Genomic DNA, 6,000 nt, shown 5'->3' with positions numbered 1-6,000 from the left:
ACAATGTTCTCTTCCTTTGTTAGAGATGGAATCACCAGTAGGGGGAAAGCGCGCCACTGTCCCCACCACCATGGCAGCAGTACATATCGTGCTGTTCTGATGTGATGCAGTGATGTCAGAGGGGGAAAACTGGGTTTTCTTGTTTGCAGTAACTTCTTTGTTGTTGTAATATTACAAACGGACGTGGCAGTTTGACCATTAAGGATTCCAGCTTTAAGGCTTACTTGTGTGTATGCAAATTAATAACAGATAGGGGGATGAATGAAGGGGAGGGATGGATAGAGGATGAAGAGAGAGAAAGAGAGAGACAGGTAGAGGTAAAAAGAGAGCGAGAGGGAGAGAGAGTAGAAGAGAGTTGAAAAGAGAGGGAGAGAAAGAGAAAAAGTACAAAAAAACGTATGCACTCACTGCTGCAAGTCACTCTTTATTTATTTATTTATATTTGATTTAACCTTTATTTAACTAGGCAAGTCAGTTAAGAACAAATTCTAATTTGCAACGACGCCCTACCCCGGCCAAACCCTAACCCGGACGACGCTGGGCCAATTGTGCGCCACCCTATTGGACTCCCAATCACGGCCGGTTATGATACAGCCAGGAATCGAACCAGGGTCTGTAGTGACACCTCTAGCACTGAGATGCAGTGCCTTAGACCGCTGCCCCACTCGGGATAAGAGTGTCTGATCAATGACGTATGTAAAGCCAGAAAGGTAGAGAGATAGAGAAAGAGATGGATAGAGGAGGGAGACAGCAAAAGAGAGAGAAGGTAGAGAGAGACCAAAGTTGTGAACGAGAACGAGAGAGGGGGCAGAGAGAGATCGAGTCAGACAGTAATTGCTGGGTGTCCTGGGTGGCGTGTGTGTGTGTGTGTGCGTGTGTTTGGTGTAATCAACACCAGGCAGCTAGCCCAGTATAACAGTCCAGTCTTACAGTCCAGTCTAACAGCCCAGTGTAACAGTCCAGTGTAACAGCCCAGTATAACAGTCCAGTCTTACAGTCCAGTCTTACAGTCCAGTCTTACAGTCCAGTGTAACAGCCCAGTGTAACAGCCCAGTCTAACAGTCCAGTCTAACAGCCCAGTCTAACAGTCCAGTCTAACAGTCCAGTCTAACAGTCCAGTCTAACAGTCCAGTCTAACAGCCCAGTCTAACAGCCCAGTGTAACAGTCCAGTCTAACAGCCCAGTCTAACAGCCCAGTCTAACAGCCCAGTGTAACAATCCAGTCTAACAGTCCAGTCTAACAGCCCAGTGTAACAGTCCAGTACTGAGGCTGCTGGAGCCGGACTGATAAAGCAGCATTAACATAAAGGCCTGGGATTATCTGACCAAACTGCCAACCGGCTGTAACAAGCTGATAACCACACAGTGTCCGGACGCGCGCGCATACACACACACACACACACACACACACACACACACACACACACACACACACACACACACACACACACACAGCTAAACACAGACACATACAGGTTTTTCAAGAATGTATATTTGAAAAATGTATGATTTTATTTACATCTCTTATCAGGAAACATTTATTTGATGGATGTAAAATAATAGGCAAATAAAAAGCATAATGTGGTTACATTGGGTGATGGGTGTCATCACGTTTAATAACTGATACTTCATTTGACCATACAGAGGTGTGTGTGTGTACTGTGTGTGTGTGTGTGTACTGTGTGTGTGTGTGTACTGTGTGTGTGTGTGTGTGTACTGTGTGTGTGTGTGTGTGTGTGCTGTGTGTGTGCTGTGTGTGTACTGTGTGTGTGTGTGTGTGTGTGTACTGTGTGTGTGTGTGTGTACTGTGTGTGTGTGTACTGTGTGTGTACTGTGTGTGTGTGTACTGTGTGTGTGTGTGTGTACTGTGTGTGTGTGTGTGTGTGTGTACTGTGTGTGTGTGTGTGTACTGTGTGTGTGTGTACTGTGTGAGTGTGTGCGTGTGTGTGTACTGTGTGTGTGTGTGTGTGTGCTGTGTGTGTGTGTGTGTACTGTGTGTGTGTGTGTGTGTGTGTACGTGTGTGTGTGTGTGTGTGTGTGTGTGTGTACTGTGTGTGTGTGTGTGTGTGTGTGTGTGTGTGTGTGTGTGTGTGTGTGTGTGTGTGTGTGTGTGTGTGTGTACTGTGTGTGTACTGTGTGTGTACTGTGTGTGTGTGTGTGTGTGTGTGTGTGTGTGTGTGTGTGTGTGTGTGTGTGTGTACTGTAAGGACCGATGCTGGCGACGAGAAGCAAGTACAGGGAGTGAACATTTAATGGAAAACGGACATCAAACAAAACAAGAACAGCGTCTGGACAGGGAGAACAAAACGACATGAAGACAATAATGCTGACATGGGGAACCAACTGAGGAACAGACAGATATAGAGGGGCAATCATCAAAGTAAAGGAGTCCAGGTGAGTCCAATGAGCGCTGATGCGCGTAATGATTGTGACAGGTGTCCGTAATGCAGGGCAGCCTGGCGCCTTCGAGCGCCAGAGAGGGGAAGCGGGAGCAGGCGAGCGTGCATTCGGAAAGTATTCCGACTCCTTGACTTTTTCAACATTTTGTTATGTTACAGCCTTGTTCTAAAATTTATTGAATATTTTTTACTCATCAATCTACACACGATACCCCATATTAACAAAGTGAAAACAGTTTTTTCTAAAATTTTAGCAAATGTATTAATAAAAAACAGAAATACCTTATTTACATACGTATTGAGACCCTTTGCTATGATATTAGAAATTGAGCTCAGGTGCATCCTGTTTCCATTGATCATCCTTGAGATGTTTCTACAACTTGATTGGAGTCCACCTGCGGTACATTCAACTGATTGAACATGATTTGGAAAGGCACACATCTGTCTATATAAGGTCCCACAGTTGAAAGTGCATGTCAGAGCAAAAACCAAGCCATGAGGTCGAAGGAATAGTAGAGGTCAGAGACAGGATTGTGTCGAGGCACAGATCTGTGGAAGTGTACCAAAACATTTCTACAGCATTGAAGGTCCCCAGGAACACAGTGCCCTCCATCATTCTTAAATGGAAGAAGTTTGGAACCACTAAGATTCTACCTAGCGCTGGCCGCCCGACCAAACTGAGCAATAGGGGGAGAAGGGCCTTGGTCAGGGAGGTGACCAAGAACCCGATGGTCACTCTGACAGAGCTCCAGAGTTCCTCTGTGGAGATGGGAGAACCTTCCAGAAGGACAACCATCTCTGCAGCACTCCACCAATCAGGCCTTTATGGTAGAGTGTCCAGACGGAAGCCACTCCTCAGTAAAAGGCACATGACAGCCCGCATGGAGTTTGCCAAAAAGCACCTAAAGGACTCAGACCATGAGAAACAAGATTCCCTGGTCTGATGAAACCAAGATTGAACTCTTTGGCCTGAATGCCAAGCATCACGTCTGTAGGAAACCTGGTACCATCCCTACGGTGAAGCATGGTGGTGGCAGCATCATGCTGTGGGGATGTTTTTCAGTGGCAGGGACTTGGAGACTAGTCAGGATCGAGGGAAAAATTAACGGAGCAAAGTACAGAGAGATCCTTGATGAAAACCTGCTCGAGAGCACTCGGGACCACAGACTAGGGCGAAAGTTCACCTTCCAAAAGGACAGCAACCCTAAGCACACAGCCAAGACAACGCAGGAGTGGCTTCAGGACAAGTCTCTGAATTTCCTTGAGTGGCTCAGCCAGAGCTCGGACTTGAACCTAATTGAAAATCTCTAGAGAGACCTGAAATTAGCTGTGCAGCGACACTCCCCATCCAACCTGACAGAGCTTGAGAGGATCTGCAGAGAAAAATGGGAGAAACTCCCCAAATACAGGTGTTCCAAGCTTGTAGCGTCAAACTCAAGAAGACTCGAGGCTGTAATCGCTGCCAAAGGTGCTTCAGTTAAGTACTTAGTAAAGGGTCTGAACACTTATGTAAATCTAGTATATATATATATATATATATATATATATATATATATATATATATATATATATATATATATATATATATATACTGCTCAAAAAAATAAAGGGAACACTTAAACAACACATCCTAGATCTGAATGAAAGAAATAATCTTATTAAATACTTTTTTCTTTACATAGTTGAATGTGCTGACAACAAAATCACACAAAAATAATCAATGGCAATCCAATTTATCAACCCATGGAGGTCTGGATTTGGAGTCACACTCAAAAATAAAGTGGAAAACCACACTACAGGCTGATCCAACTTTGATGTAATGTCCTTAAAACAAGTCAAAATGAGGCTCAGTAGTGTGTGTGACCTCCACGTGCCTGTATGACCTCCCTACAACGCCTGGGCATGCTCCTGATGAGGTGGCGGATAGTCTCCTGAGGGATCTCCTCCCAGACCTGGACTAAAGTATCCGCCAACTCCTGGACAGTCTGTGGTGCAACGTGGCGTTGGTGGATGGAGCGAGACATGATGTCCCAGATGTGCTCAATTGGATTCAAGTCTGGGGAACGGGCGGGCCAGTCCATAGCATCAATGCCTTCCTCTTGCAGGAACTGCTGACACACTCCAGCCACATGAGGTCTAGCATTGTCTTGCATTAGGAGGAACCCAGGGCCAACCGCACCAGCATATGGTCTCACAAGGGGTCTGAGGATCTCATCTCGGTACCTAATGGCAGTCAGGCTACCTCTGGCGAGCACATGGAGGGCTGTGCGGCCCCCCAAAGAAATGCCACCCCACACCATGACTGACCCACCGCCAAACCGGTCATGCTGGAGGATGTTGCAGGCAGCAGAACGTTCTCCATGGTGTCTCCAGACTCTGTCACGTCTGTCACGTGCTCAGTGTGAACCTACTTTCATCTGTGAAGAGCACAGGGCGCCAGTGGCGAATTTGCCAATCTTGGTGTTCTCTGGCAAATGCCAAACGTCCTGCACGGTGTTGGGCTGTAAGCACAACCCCCACCTGTGGACGTCGGGCCCTCATACCACCCTAATGGAGTCTGTTTCTGACCGTTTGAGCAGACACATGCACATTTGTGGCCTGCTGGAGGTCATTTTGCAGGGCTCTGGCAGTGCTTCTCCTGCTCCTCCTTGCACAAAGGCGGAGGTAGCGGTCCTGCTGCTGGGTTGTTGCCCTCCTACGGCCTCCTCCACGTCTCCTGATGTACTTGCCTGTCTCCTGGTAGCGCCTCCATGCTCTGGACACTACGCTGACAGACACAGCAAACCTTCTTGCCACAGCTCGCATTGATGTGCCATCCTGGATGAGCTGCACTACCTGAGCCACTTGTGTGGGTTGTAGACTCCGTCTCATGCTCCCACTAGAGTGAAAGCACCGCCAGCATTCAAAAGTGACCAAAACATCAGCCAGGAAGCACAGGAACTGAGAAGTGGTCTGTGCTCACCACCTGCAGAACCACTCCTTTAGTCGGGGTGTCTTGCTAATTGCCTATAATTTCCACCTGTTGTCTATTCCATTTGCTCAACAGCATGTGAAATTTATAGTCAATCAATGTTGCATCCTAAGTGTACAGTTTGATTTCACAGAAGTGTGATTGACTTGGAGTTACATTGTGTTGTTTAATTGTTCCCTTTATTTTTTTGAGCAGTGTATATGTATATATATATATATAAATATATATATTATTTTTTATACATTTGCAAACATTTCTAAAAAACATTATTTTCTTTGTCATTACTGGGTATTGTGTATAGATTGATAAGGGCGATAAAAAAAGAAAAAGATTTTAGAATAAGGCTGCCCCATAACAAAATGTGGAAAGAGTAAAGAGGTCGGAATACTTTCCGAATGCACTGTATGTATATATTGTGTGTGTATGTGTTCCATGTGTGAACCTGGAGAATGATCTGTGTACCTGGAGAATGATCTGTGTACCTGGAGAATGATCTGTGTGAACCTGGAGAATGATATGTGTACCTGGGGAATGATCTGTGTACCTGGAGAATGATCTGTGTACCTGGAGAATGATCTGTGTGAACCTGGAGAATGATCTGTGTACCTGGAGAATGATCTGTGTGAACCT

General features: G+C 45.9%; 1 protein-coding gene across 1 annotated transcript in view; it reads right to left on the bottom strand.

Moving 5' to 3' along the window:
• LOC106574043 (multiple PDZ domain protein) overlaps nucleotides 1-6,000 on the bottom strand; it is a 129,343-nt gene that overhangs the window by 3,739 nt on the left and 119,604 nt on the right. The gene's annotated exons all lie outside the window — the stretch shown is intronic.

The sequence above is a fragment of the Salmo salar genome, chromosome ssa16, assembly GCF_905237065.1.
Source record: "Salmo salar chromosome ssa16, Ssal_v3.1, whole genome shotgun sequence".
NCBI classification, from domain to species: domain Eukaryota; kingdom Metazoa; phylum Chordata; class Actinopteri; order Salmoniformes; family Salmonidae; genus Salmo; species Salmo salar.
Note: the sequence above shows the minus strand (reverse complement) of the source record. Positions and strands in the feature narration are given on the sequence as shown.